The 14,092-nt window shown below is 38.6% G+C and overlaps 1 protein-coding gene and 1 pseudogene across 2 annotated transcripts in view; both read right to left on the bottom strand.

Annotated features, from left to right (window-relative positions):
• Positions 1-14,092, bottom strand: part of LOC102525260 (N-deacetylase and N-sulfotransferase 4) — a 230,211-nt gene that overhangs the window by 86,386 nt on the left and 129,733 nt on the right. The window lies entirely within an intron of this gene.
• On the bottom strand, positions 1,722-13,902 carry LOC140688524 (guanidinoacetate N-methyltransferase pseudogene; annotated as a pseudogene).

The raw sequence follows: 14,092 nt of genomic DNA, 5'->3' as shown, positions 1-14,092 counted from the left end.
TAGAAGGTGCTAAGAACTCTGTAGGAAAAAATAAAGCAGAGAAAAAGAGAGGCATGAAGAGGTCTAGGCTGCAATATTAAACAGATTATTCAGAGAGGGCCTCATGGAGAAGGTAATCTTTTGAGTCAAGGTCTAAATTTGTTAGAGATGAAGTGGTACAGATAACTTGCAAAAGATCATTCCAGGCAGAAGGGACTGTACTTACATTGCTCTGAGTTGAAAGCACCTCAAGTATTTTTGAGGAAGAATAAGAATTCAATTGTTTTTGGAGCAGAATTAGCAAAGGGGGAGAATAGCAAGAGATGATGTCAAGAGGCAGCGTTTCTGCAAGAAGCCTTGTCAGTTATTTACAGTACGAGCCCAGTGGGCACCACTCACACTGACTACACTTTGACAAAGTTTGTATGATGCAGTATCACTGGCAAGAAGGAATGGGTGCAGATCATGTAAGCCCTTACATGCCAGAATAAGGGTGTTGGTATTTATCTTGGGTGAAATGAGGAGCTACTACTGGAAAGTTCTGAGCAGATAGATGATGTAGACTATCATTAAAAAAAATTCTTCTGGCTGCTATGTTGAGAGCTGGCTAAAAGGAAATAAGGAGGACAGTAGGAGCCAGTTTCTGTAACAGTTTAGATGAGAGATACTGATAGCTTGGAGCAGAGTGGGGACAAGGTAACTAGTGAGAAGTGATTTTGTTCTGGGTATGTTGTGAAGGTGGAGTCACAGAATTTGATGCTGGCTTGAATATGAAACATGAGAGAAAGTGTTCAACTAGAGGGATTCCCAGTCTCACTCCATCAAGTGAGACTGGGAAGTTTAAAAATTAAACAGCTTTGGGGGAGAAAGATAGGACATATGTTTGAGATTAGACAGCCAACTGATTATCTCAGGTAGGAAATCAAATAAATAAGCTCAGCATTTAGACAAGGGAGTTCAGCTGGAGACCTAAATTTGGTGCATTATCAGCATATCAATTTTACTTAGGTCATAAAACTCATTAAGATCACCAACAGAATGAATGTGTAAACAGAGAAGAGGTCTAAGGGTAAATCTTTGAGACAGATTAACATTAAGAAGTCAGAGAGAAGACATCCAGAAAATATATTGAGAAAGAGTATTGCATGTGAGATGGGATGAATACCAGGACTTTCCAACGAGAACTAAGAATTGCCCATTGGATTTGACACTGGTTGTCCTTTAACGAGCTGGAAAGAAGATCTGGTGGAATGGTGACGGGCAAGCAAATCAGAGTGGATTTAAGAGAGAAGAGGGGAAGCTGAAATGGTGACAGTGAGTTTACTATTTTAAGTTTTGCTGAAATGTAGAGTCAAGAAATGGTGCTGCATCTGGAGGGAGAAACAACATAAGCATAGTATTATGTAAAGATGTGAGAAATAACAGCATGTTTAAAGAGAAGGAAATGATTTAGAGAGGGGAAAACTGTGTGTGTGTGTGCGTGCGTGTGTGTGTACTGTTTTCCCACCGAAATTGGCGAAACCCAGTGTTAGCATTTAATTCATCCTCAAGGCCCTGGGAGGAAGGCAGTGGTAATCCCATTAGAAGGTTAGGGGAGTTTGCTGGCGCCACGCAGCTGGTGTGCATGTGTACCGGGTCTGAGAGTCCACAGCCTGCACTGCCCCCGACGATGGCCCTGAATAGGGGCGTGGGGATTCGGGTTTCTTGAAGCCCAGAGTCCTCGGGGTGGTGTAGGGGTGGGCTCAGTGCTTGGTGTCGAGGGATGTGATCATGCGCTGGAAGGCAGGTGGAACAGCCGCACTTGGCCCGTGAGACTGCTCTGTGACCTGCGTGTGGACGCTCTCCTGTCTGAAGCCCGCCTCCAGCAGGGAGGGCACCTGCGTCTCCTGGAAAGTGGTAGTGATGTCTGAGTACTTGAACTTCATCAGCTCCCCTCTCAGGAGGTGAGGCTGCAGTAGGTGAGGACCTCCCCCCAGCTCCCCGGCTCCTTCTGGCTTCAACAGGCAAAAGGCAGGGTCCATAATGAAGCTGAACTGGTGTGTGTGCCAAGTCTCTTCAGATGTGTGGTACGGGATCCCATCAAAGTGACTTTTTGCAAGGTGGGCGCCACGTTCTCCCACAGGCCTTTCAAGGGAACTACCTTGTGGGGCTCTGCCAGGTCTAGTCCTGTAGCCACTGGAAAACACTGTCATTGCACTCAGTGATTCAGTGCTTGTCTTTGGGGGCCAGCCTCCTGCACCTTCGTGGCTGCGATGGCCATGCCAAAGCCCACCTCCAGGACCCGGGCCCCTTTGGAGGCGGCAGCGGCAGTCAGCGCGTGCAGGTTGGGGGTCTCCCTGCGCTCCATCACCGGCTTGCCCAGAATCTGCAGGAGCGTGTCCGCCGCGTCGTAGCCCACGACCCTCCACGCGGGGCTGCCGTTCTCTCCCCGCGCGAAGATGGGCATCGCTGCGCGGCGCTGGTGCTGCGGGCTGGACCCTGTGCCTCACAAGCTCCGGACGTGCAGGGCTGTGTCCCTGCAGGGTCTTCTGGGCAGAGGGCCGGGAATGATCTTCTTGAACAGTTGGGAAAGGACAGAATTGAGTTTCAAGAGTATAGAACGATGGTTTTTGCATTTCTAGTTCTTTTATTCATTGTTTTTAAGACAGAAGCCAAGACTGTGTGCTGCCCTCACAGAACGCCGGTCCGCAATATGTATTTCGGTCACTGCTAACAGTTTATGGGAATAAGTGGTACTTATGCATTCAAAAAGACTTTACTAATTGATTATGACCACTTCAGTAACTAACTATGAAGATATTATAATTTTAATGTTTTTTTCTGTGTAGACACCTTCACATTTCAAATTAAAATCAAACCTATTATTACATTTCCATTTTGTTATCACCACGTTGAAGCAGTAGTTGTAGTAATGGGGCATGCAGAAGTTCTCTTTCTATATATATATAGAAAGAGAATATATATATATACACACACACACACACAGTTTTTTTTTCCCCAGTGAAATATTGACGCTCATCAGCTGAGAGTGTAGAGGGGCAAGATGTATCATAGTTTACAGAAAGAGAAGGTATGAAACTGTGATCTAGGAGAGTAAGGTTAGGAACAAAATAAGGACTTGTTGCTTAATCTCTGGGCAGCAATGAGGGGCCACTTGAGGTCTGTGGCCACTGAGTCTTGGCTTTAAAGTGAGAACAGTTCAGTGTTGGTCCCAGTCACATTCATTTTCAGGGTTACAGGCATAGACTAGGTAGAGATTTGGATTTAAATGGAGTTGAAGCTTTACAGGGGAATATGATGAATCCAGAAGCCTAAAGAAGTTCAGAAAGGATTCAAGGGAATGCCGATGCTGATTGGTTCTTGAGAAAAGCCGAATAAGGAGAAAAGCAAGGACCTGAGAAGTGGGAGGGGCAGCAAAGATGTGAGATGAGGCTGTCTCGGGGAATGCCAGAACGGCATCTCAGTACCTTTCTCCTCACTGCTGCCTCTGCTGCATGGAAAGATCTGGTTCTAGATTTAACTTAGTAGCAAGAGAAATGATACCAGATATTAAAATTCTGGAGCTTCTAACAATGACTTTACGCTGGAAGGAATAACGTTCAAGATTCTAACATGTGTAAAGAGTCAGATGGAAACAGGAAGCATTATCCATACCATTATGACATTTCTATAGTGACTGTAAGCAGAAAGATGCAGAAAAAAAAAGATATTCAAAATAGTTTTGCTTAATACAAATCACAGCATTTTCACAGTATGTTCATTTGTAATTTTATCTCAAGTAAATAATGCACCTAATTTACCTTGCCATAACTCTCCATTCTTACTACCTCAAATATCTATTCATGACATACATCTTTTTCTTTTTTTTTTTGCCAATCTTCTATTTGATTGCTTATGTTCCTGGAGTAAAACAGTGGTTTAAGTGAAATGCTTAGGGGTATGTTTGCAGGTGGGTGGGTGGGTGTGTGTGTCTGAAGCAGACAAGTTGAAGAGGGCAACTTGCCCTTTTTGAAGTTGGCTAGAATGTCCTTCATTTTTAAGTTTTGCACATATTTCCAAACTTTTTGGATGCTTCCACAATAATATAGCTGATGATTTGGAATAATTAATTTAAGCCCATCACTTTGCAGAAGTAGATTTGCATAAACTATTACTTACTCTGAGCAATGGAATATATTTCTAATATTATTTTTTGAGTCAAGCGGAAATTTCCCTTAGGAGTTATTTTTTCCCCTTAATGTCAGCTTAATGCATTTATGGAAACTGCTTTAAACATTTGGTGGAGGAATGAACCATCCCTCTCATTGTAAATTTCTGCCCCTACCTCCAAAATACAAGGTGTTATTACATTTTGTCCTTCTGTGACATCCTGTGCCTTTTCTAAGAGTTAAAATAATTCCCATCTGTGATTGTTTCCAATTTTGTGGAAATCTTACTATCATGTAAAGTAAATTTCATCAGACAAAAAGTAAGCTTATGTTAATAAACGGTACCTATATAATCAAAAATCTTAAGTAAATTATGATCACTTAAGTAACTGCCTATAAGGATGATTAAATTACTCTATTTTTCTACAGACATGTTGTCATACCAAATACTATATTTCCATTTTGTTATCTTTCATGTTAAAGTGGCATCGTATTTAGAAATTAAAGTATTGACACAGTTTTCATCTCAAAACAACTCCCCTTCAAGACTCCAATTCTGCTGTATTATTAACCAGCTTTAACTCTCTCTGCTGTCAACATGTTTGAACACAATTTCTCATATTCTCATATTGCTCACGTTACTGCAGAAATGACTGCAGGGAACTGAAGTGTTGACTCTCAAGAGGTAATCTCAGAATGATGAAAATGTTCAGTCACTAGAGATGAAGTCTAAAAGAAACTATCAAGCTGAAAGAATTTTTCAAATTTAAAAAACAAAAGAGGGAAAAAAGGAAAAAGAAAAAAAAAACATCTGGTAATTCATGCTTTTGGTGGATTATCCAATTTAAATAGGGTATATTCAGTAGAATAGGGGTTAAATTAAAAAAAAATCTTGAAAACCTTGGCTCTTGATTAGCTTAATCATTTAATAATAAGAACAAGTTTGGTCATTGAAGCATTAAAATTAAAATCTGCCAGTGAAAGTTAATTATGCTATCATTGAGCATTTTAAGAATTCACTCACAAAACTGCTATCCAGAGTGTGTATATGTCCATGAATGACTGAAAAATTGTGCTGAACACTGGAATTTGACACAACATTGTAAAATGATTATAAATCAATAAAAAATGTTAAAAAAACTGCTATCTAATGATTGATAATTAGGCATAAATTTCATTATCAACATTTCTTAAAAAGTGTTAAGCCACATATTTAGGATATTCTATATAAATATTCCTTCAAAAGGTCATAGACAATGTGACAATTTGAATGTAGGCAAATCTCAAAACAGCTTAAGAGAAAACAATGCAATGAAAAAGCATTGGAGAGGGAATGAGTTCAAACTTTGTATCAGAAAAACAAAAATGAAAATAAAAACCAGTGGATTGAAAATAATAGCTTATATTTCTTGAGTAACTGGAAATCTGAAGATAAGTGGTTGGTTCAGAAGTTCAAGAATGCCAGAAGTGAGGTCTCTTGAATCTCTTGGCCTTTCCTTAATAGTTTTAAGATGGATGTCTTAGTCTCAGCCAACAGGACCATATACTAGGCAAGAGAAAGGAATAAAGCAAAGGGCAGAAGGGCAAACAGCAGCCATATCTGTCCTCCTTTCCTGGAGCTTTCCTGGAAGTCCCATACCATGACTTATGCTTACATCTAATCAGCCAGAATTATGTTAAGTGTTCACTACCTGAAATAAAAGCTGAAAAATCAGTCCTTCATCTAGATGTTTTGGATCCACGAGCAAACTTTGGCTTTATTCACTAGGAAGAATGTGAAAATGGGCACTGAGTATGCATTTAGAAATGATGGCCAAGTATTAAGACATCTGCACCCTGAAATCAGAATGTAGAGATAAGAATTCTCATGTCCTAGAAAGTCTAATTTGAAAAGATACATGCACCCCGATGTTCACAGCAGCACTATTTACAAATAGGCAAGACATGGAAGCAACCTAAATGTCCATTGACAGAGGATTAGATAAAGAAGTTGTGGTGTATATATACAATGGAATACTACTCAGCCATAAAAAGAATGAAATAATGCCATTTGCAACACCATGGATGGACTTAAAGATTACCATACTAAGTGAAGTAGATCAATTAGAGAAAGACAAATACCACGTGATATCAATTATATGTGGAATCCAAAAGAATGGCAGAAATGAACTTGAAATGGCACTTATTTACAAAACAGATACAGACTCACAGACATAGGAAAAACACTTATGGTTACCAGAGGGGAGGGGAGGAGGGATAAATTAGGGGCTTGGGATTTGGAGATACAAACTACTATATATATGATAGATACACAACAAGATCCTATTGTTTAGCACAGGGAACTATATTCAATAGCTTATGATATCCTATAATGATGATAAAGAATATGAAAAAGAAAAAAAAAGCATTCTTATGCCTTGTGGCTAAGCAGCCCACTTCTACTCTTATGTATAAAAGGTACACAAGAGTGCTGATCTAAGAGGTTACAGGACAACAGTGGATTAGAATACATTAATTAGGCGAGGTGACACGAGAATCTGGAAAACTGGAATTTCAAAAGGTAGAATTCTAAGCAAAGTGATCAGTACAGGTGGATTTAGGGTCTCTGAGGCCCTAAAGCTTAGGGAGAAAAGTAGGAATTCAGGTCCCACATAAGCCACACAGTCTCATCTCCTAATTCCCAACTCAAAGCTTCTTCTGACACCAAATCAATTTCTTCTTCCTTTCCTCAATATTTCATGATCCTTTTGGAGATTCATAAAGGCCAGGATTATCAGGAATATATTTTATATTGCATAAATTTCATATTTCTAAGGACACAGCAGGTTACCAATAATCACTATGGATAAATGTGCATTAATTAGGGATTTATGAAATACTGTCCATTATTTTGATTCTAATTTGATATACCTTCTTCTGCATCATTATGTGTGTGGGTCAAAGTTTAGAAGGCTTTTTCTCTCAAGAGAGATGTAGTAAATATTTTTGGCTTTGCCAGCAACATAATGTCTCTGTCACATATTTTTTTTGTTTTGTTTACTTGGTTTTTACAACCATTTAAAAATGTAAAGCCCACTCTTAGTATACCAATGATACAAAAACAAGCTGCCGGACAAATCCCTCAGGCAATGGTTTCCTGATTCACAGACAGGTCGTTGCTGAAGAAATGTATGTGTTAGAAGAGTGGAAGATGTTGTTTCGGGCACTATTTTGTGCTCTTCCTCACACTGCTCACTCTGCTTGGATGCTCTCCCCTGCCTTCTGCCTCAAGCACATCTACTCATTTTTCACAAATATCATTACCTCAAATGTCTCTGTTTACTGTTTTTCTTCCTTTTATAACTAACCTGTGTCTCCTTTGTGGCTTTGCTGGGCTCTGTACATTTCTCTCAAAAGCCTGAAAAGCCATTTTGTTAAATTTCAGTAAAATCTCTGAGAATAAGCTGCATCTCATTCATTTTTTGCATCCCAGGTGCTGAGTAAAGTGCTTAGCAGATAATACATATTCACTGATTTGCTGTTGTGGAAAGGACAGGAAGAAAAGAGGGAGAAAGGAAGGAAAGGTAGAAAGAAAGGAACAGACACTGAACAAATGAAAGATGGGAGGTACTTTTTCCACACTGGAGGAAGTGTCTGAAAAATTTTGGACATAATTATAAAGCAATAATTCCAACAATTCGAGTTCACATATACATGTATCAATTCTATAAAAATTTTTTTCACTTTTTTCTTTAAAAGCACAACTTTTTTTTTAATTGAAATACCATCGGTTACAATGTGTCAATTTCTGATGTACAGCACAATGTCCCAGTCATTAAAAACACAACTTTTAATCATTAATGCCAAACATTCCAAAAAAAAGAAGCATTGATGTGTAAAAGTTGTGCTTGTAAGTAATGCTCATCTTTCATTTGCATGTTACATGACCTTGAAAAGGTCACGTGGTGGTTTTATCATCATCAACCCCTTATTTCAAAAGCAGTTGTCACCTGCTTCCTGAAGAAATATGGTAAAAATGACAGTAACTAACACTCTGAGCAATTAGCTAATGGCACGTGTAGGGTAAACTCATGTTCTAAAAGATTTTTATGTGTAAAAATAGCTAAGGTTTGTTTTCTTCAGAGGAACATGACTTTTTCTTTTGCATTTTGTGCATAGTTTATTGCTCCATGTTATACAAATAAAACTTAATAATTAGAGGAAATATTTATTCATTTTAAAGCAAGAAATTAAATATTAACAACTACTTTAAGCTGTTAGCAGCTTATCTCCTAGGGGATAACTTTGTTGCAACTGTTTTATGTATCAGCACTTGAAAATAATTGGAGTTCCTCTAGTTAATCTTGAAAGATGATTTAAATGTGGAAGAGCTATAAAGCAGGAGGAATGACTTTGAAGACTTTACACTTACCAAAAATAGTGATAACAAGTTGTCCAGAACAGACAGAGGCAAGCCTTGATAGATCCACATTAATGCATTTGAGTGATAAAAATAGTTCATTTCCTTCAATTATTGCTGCTCGATATTAAAGTGCATCTTGTAGGTGGTATTTATTCCTTTGAGGTTAAACATGTTCAGAAATACAATAGCTACTTGATGGAAAAAAAGATGCTGCAGCTAAAATAGGAATTTGGGGGATAAGGGTATCTGATGGTGCCCTCTGTTAGGAAATCAAATAGATAAACATGTATTATAGACATTTTCTCTCTAGGGGAAATTCTTTCGTCCAGCTGTCAATACCAGACCAGCAAGTCAAGGACTTACCATGATACAACACATGCCAAGAAAAGCCATTTTTCCCTCTAAATCCATTACTAAGTAGTATGAATATTAATAGCTAGTAAAAAAACAATTCTAATTTTCAGGCAAAAAGTTCATGCTATTCTTCATGTTGTAGGTTTGGTGAAAACAGGAATTGAAAATCTTAGGGACTGCTTGAATAAACTAGCTAAGAACTTCATTAAACCATATCGTCCTACTTGAAAAAGGGGTAAAAACCCTATCCACTGTCAATGGGTAGCTGAAAGAGAAATCAAAGTATTTTTAATGGTTATGCAATACACTGATCATTACATCATTTATACACTTTAGTTTTTCATACTAGTCTTTGAAGTTGTGTACAATAACATCTTCTCTCCTACAGAAAGAAAAGTCTATGTTCTTCACCATTTATTCAGTTTTGCAGAGGTCACTTGTATACTACCTTAATTACCTGGACTATGGTTAACAAAAGGCCTTTAGGAAAACAGGGCACACAAGTTGGTTCATTTTATCTTGGGGACATATTGTCTGGTTCTCCCACAGAAGATCAGCTCTTTCTTGAGTGTGCTGTGTGGTACAATTGAGAGAGAATTGGATTAGGAACCACAAAGCAGAGCATGGGTTCTCTGGATGACCAAGTACAAGTCACTTATGAGCTCAGTTTTATCATTTGTGAAATTGAGGGCTTTCACTATTACTTTAGAAACAAGCTTAAGACACTTGCTCTATGTGATCTCCAAGCTCAGGGCAACTCAAATTCATACAGATTTAGAGACATCAGGGTCCTCAGTGGTCATCTAGTCTGACCACTTCATTTTACTGAAATGGGAATCTGGCTGGTAGACCCAGATAAGAAGACAATGGCTAGAAGCTACCAATATTACAAACTATAGACTGGAAAAATAGAAAAGTAGACAGGAGAACTAAAAAATTCTAGGAATACAGTTTAGGAACAAAAATTCCACATAATTCCAGCCAATTCTGAGAGCACAGCAAGAACACAGTACAGTAAAATCATTCGTATTAACATGAAAACCTTTAGTCCTCCTGAAAAATGTGACATGATACTCAGCACACGTTTAGCAATTTAAAAGCAATCAGTTATGTACTTTAGAAAGTGACTCTCTGAAATGGTTAAAAACAATAAAGCACTCAAATGCTGAAGCTTCTCAGTGACAAATGGATAGTTCACTCACTGTAACACAATAGTCCACCTTGATATAGCAAATATTAAAGGTTGAATCTATAGGTGTGGAATTTTGACTATCCTGAATAAGACACAAGAGTATTAACAGGAAGGTACAAAGGACTGTGATAGGCAATATCGTCACAGAAAAGGAATATGGTGATGGATGAATTGTGTCTGTGAACAACACTTCCAATTTATGAGAAATGTATGCACATCATAAAGAGAAAAAAATAATTAACAGACATAATGATTAAGAGATATCTTTGCTGACCATGTGGATATATGGAAAAACTCTTAAACTGTTGGAAAATGTCATCTATAAATAAATGTTTCATATTTAGCAACAAAATTATTTAAGTGCTCATATAAATGAGCTTCAAGTTTGCTGTTTGGTGTCCTATAATCTTCCCACTGTGATTTTATTATTTCTTCCTTCCTAAGACCATTTTACTCATCATAGGCTTCCAATAAGTAGAATTTAATATATTCAAGATCATACAGATATTCCATTTACTAAGCATTTAGCAAATTTTCACTGCTCTGTCTTCCAAGGAAATGCCATTAATACTTGATTTCATTATTTAATGCTTTTTTTTTCAAATTTAAAAATATGTTATGCCTACCTTGCTTTAGGATTTAAAATATTGATTCAATAAGAGACAGAACAGATTTAACAAACAAATTACTTCCAAAAATACAAAGAGTTTTAATTTGAAAACCCAGTCTAGAAATTCTAGCTTATCAGGGGAAATTACCAACAATTGTAGCTGCATGTCTATCACAGGGCTTCAATCTAAAAGTTGGATGGCAACTTTGGTATGGAGAGTTAGGATAGTGGATTACCTAGATTGAAGTATATAAAAAATGAGGTAAAATGAAAGTCATCACATCCTTAGGGAGCAAGGAAAAGGGGAAATGGAAGATAAGACTAGAACATAATTTACTTTTAGTTGGAAGAGACAAAAGAAATACTTTTTTCTCACTCCTCTACTTGTGTTCAGTACTGGCAAGGGTAATTTTTGAATTAACACAAGATGACGTCACTAAAATATTCCTTAGCCCATGCCTTTCTAATTTGTTCTTAAGTGTGGGTAGACGGTATGGAGAATGGGAAATAGGGAAATGCTCCTTCAAATTCAAGAACCCCAGAGCCTGAGCAGAGTTAGGTCAGCAGTGATTTATAGAAAGAGTAGGAGAGCCCTGGGGTCAAAACCAGGGTCAACCAACTGGGAGAAGGAGCACAACACAAGTGTGACAACAGTGAAGATCAACCGTTGTTATCAAGGACTGTGTGAAGGGAGGCACAAAAAAGTCACGTAGGAGCACACTGTACATGAACAAGGGGTCAGATCTGAGGGCCTTGTGGGCTATTTTAAGATAGTTTGGAGGCCTTTGAGATGAAATGTAATAGAATCTGAATTACATGTTAACAAGATCATTGTAGCTGATTTGACAAGAATAGACTCAACAGGGCCAAGAGTGGAACTGGAGACCAGTGAAGAGGCTTTGAAACAAACCGACATGACGAGAGAATTCAGACTTCTGGAATGGTGCTGTGGGGAGCTCTGTGGACCCTCTCCCAGCAAAACAACCATAACTGGTAGAAATTATTAAAAAAAATTCAAATCTCTGGAAAAGGAACCAAGAACATACAGTAAATGAAGAAACATTTATTCAAGAATATCTACTAAGATTGATAAGAACTGTGCAAGTCTGTGGCATTTGAACCATGACCCATTTTCTCCACTAGTTTCAGTTTAGAGTGACAAAATCCCACCCAAGTTGGGTGCACCCAAGAACACAGGGGTTCCTTTCTCCCTCGCTTCCAGTCTAGAGCTGTGATTCTCCCTGAGAGTGATAGGCCACCAGCATTTCTCCTCTCTGCAGCTCTGGGTGCAGAGTCTCTATTTTAGGCAAGAACAGCTGAGGGACCTGGCAGTCTCCTCCTTTAGGTAGCCACAGTCATAGTGCTGAAGTTGTGCCCCAAGGCAGACCATGAATAGTGGAACCATGATTTGTCTGGTTCCATGAGCTGGAACCATGAGTGGCTCCAGCTCAGTTGTAGGGTGGTGGTTCTAAGCCAGGAGAGGCAAGCTGAGAAGACCAGAGGCTACCATCACAACCCAGCACCCTGATCATAATCTGGGAGTCACTTTGATAGAAGTAAGTCATTGTCTCCACCCTCAGCTCTGGAGCATTGGTGCAGAGAATGTGCCCAGGGTGACAGGAAGGTCATAAAGAGAGAGCTTTCCTAACTTCTGTCCAAGGGAATTGACTTTATTTGGGACAGAGAGTTAAGTTCCAGCCTAAGGTCACCCTTGAAAACAAATGAAAATTTTGATGGTAAGCAATTAAGAGGAGGTTGTTTTTATTTTAATTAAAATCAGCAACAAGCTGATAATAGACCAAACAAAAGTTTACTACAGAGAATCAGGGAAAGAGATAGCTAATGTTACTCCTGGAGTCATAAAAAGCCTCATACACCGACCTCAAAGACTGTTGCAAAAAGGACCACATTTTATTGGTCCAGACTACGGCACAATTTGCACCCTAGGGCACTGTCAAAAACAGTAGAGTGTGTTGTTGGTAATTAGTGTAAGCTCATATCTGGCTAACTTTTATACCAGAGGCAGACAGCTTAACAGAGACATCAGGAAAAGATGCAAATGTAACCTTGCAAAAACTACTGTTATTCCAGAGTGACTGTGCTCCCTCCGTGACACTGAGGCTTCACACTGCAGGGGAAAATGTCTTCACTTAAATTGCCTGTTCATATACTAATCAAATAAATAAATAAGTAACAATAACAACAAAACCTTAATGGTAGGGAGAGGGGATCAATATCAAGAGTGCTATAAACATTATTTAAAATGTCCACTTTTAAACAGAAAATTACAAGCTATGCTAAGAAACTGGAAAGTGTGGCCCATACACAGGAAAATAAAGCAAGCAGTACAAATTGCCTTAAAAGACCCAGATGCCAGATTTAGCAGACAAAGATTTCAAATATACTCTAAGAACTGAAAATTGATAAGCTGATTCTAAAATTCATATGGTTTCATACATACAGACAGAAAGGAATGTACAATGACAAAGACTCATCAAATAGATTTGTCAATACAAATATAGAAATTGTAAAGAAGAATCAAGTGGAAATCCTGGAATTGAAATGTACAAATACTGAAACAAAAAATTTACTACATTTTTTCCTAGCTGGCCATTGTGCAGAAATTGATAAGCTGATCCTAAAATTGATAGGGACATTCACAGGACCCAAAATGTCCAAACAACCTGCATGTTGTGAGTTGCCCTCTGGAGGACTCATGTGGCAAGGAACTGAGGCACCAACTGAGAGAAACTCAGGTCCACAGGCCAACAATCCACAAGGAACTGAATCTTGTCAACAGCCTTGTGTGTGAGCTTCTGAGCTGGTCCACCCTCTACTTGAGCCTCGACTGCTGCCCTGGCTGACACCTTGGTTGACGTCCTCTGAGAGACCCTGACATGTAGGATCTAGTTATGCCACATTCAACTTCCTGACCTACATGAAGTGTTAGATATTAATGTGTCTTGTTTTAAGTTGTTAAGTTTTGGGCTAACTTTTTATGAAGCAATAGATAACAAGTACACTCAATTCCTGAAGTATTTTATGTAGATATTTGTACCACACGGGTGTGTATTCTGCAGGCTCCCTCAGGAACTCATGCAGTTGCTGGAAATCTTTTAAATTTTCCTATGCCTGGATGCTTTGCTTCTTCATGTTTTCTCTACATCCATCTCATGTGAGTGTCCACTCTGCTGAGTGCACAGACTGCCTTACCCATCGTTAAGCCTCCAAAATACACTATTTGCTTCATAGTAAACTTTCATTAAATCAATATTTGGTCAAAATTTTGATTAAATAGTATCACCTCTACATTTCCTAACCTTGAAATACCCTGTTAGTTGTACTGATCAGGGTTTCTTGACATCTGGTATTTGTCGCACAGTACAAGGCTATATACTGCATAAATT

The sequence above is a fragment of the Vicugna pacos genome, chromosome 2 (assembly GCF_048564905.1).
Source record: "Vicugna pacos chromosome 2, VicPac4, whole genome shotgun sequence".
In the NCBI taxonomy this organism is placed as follows: Eukaryota; Metazoa; Chordata; class Mammalia; order Artiodactyla; family Camelidae; genus Vicugna; species Vicugna pacos.
Note: the sequence above shows the minus strand (reverse complement) of the source record. Positions and strands in the feature narration are given on the sequence as shown.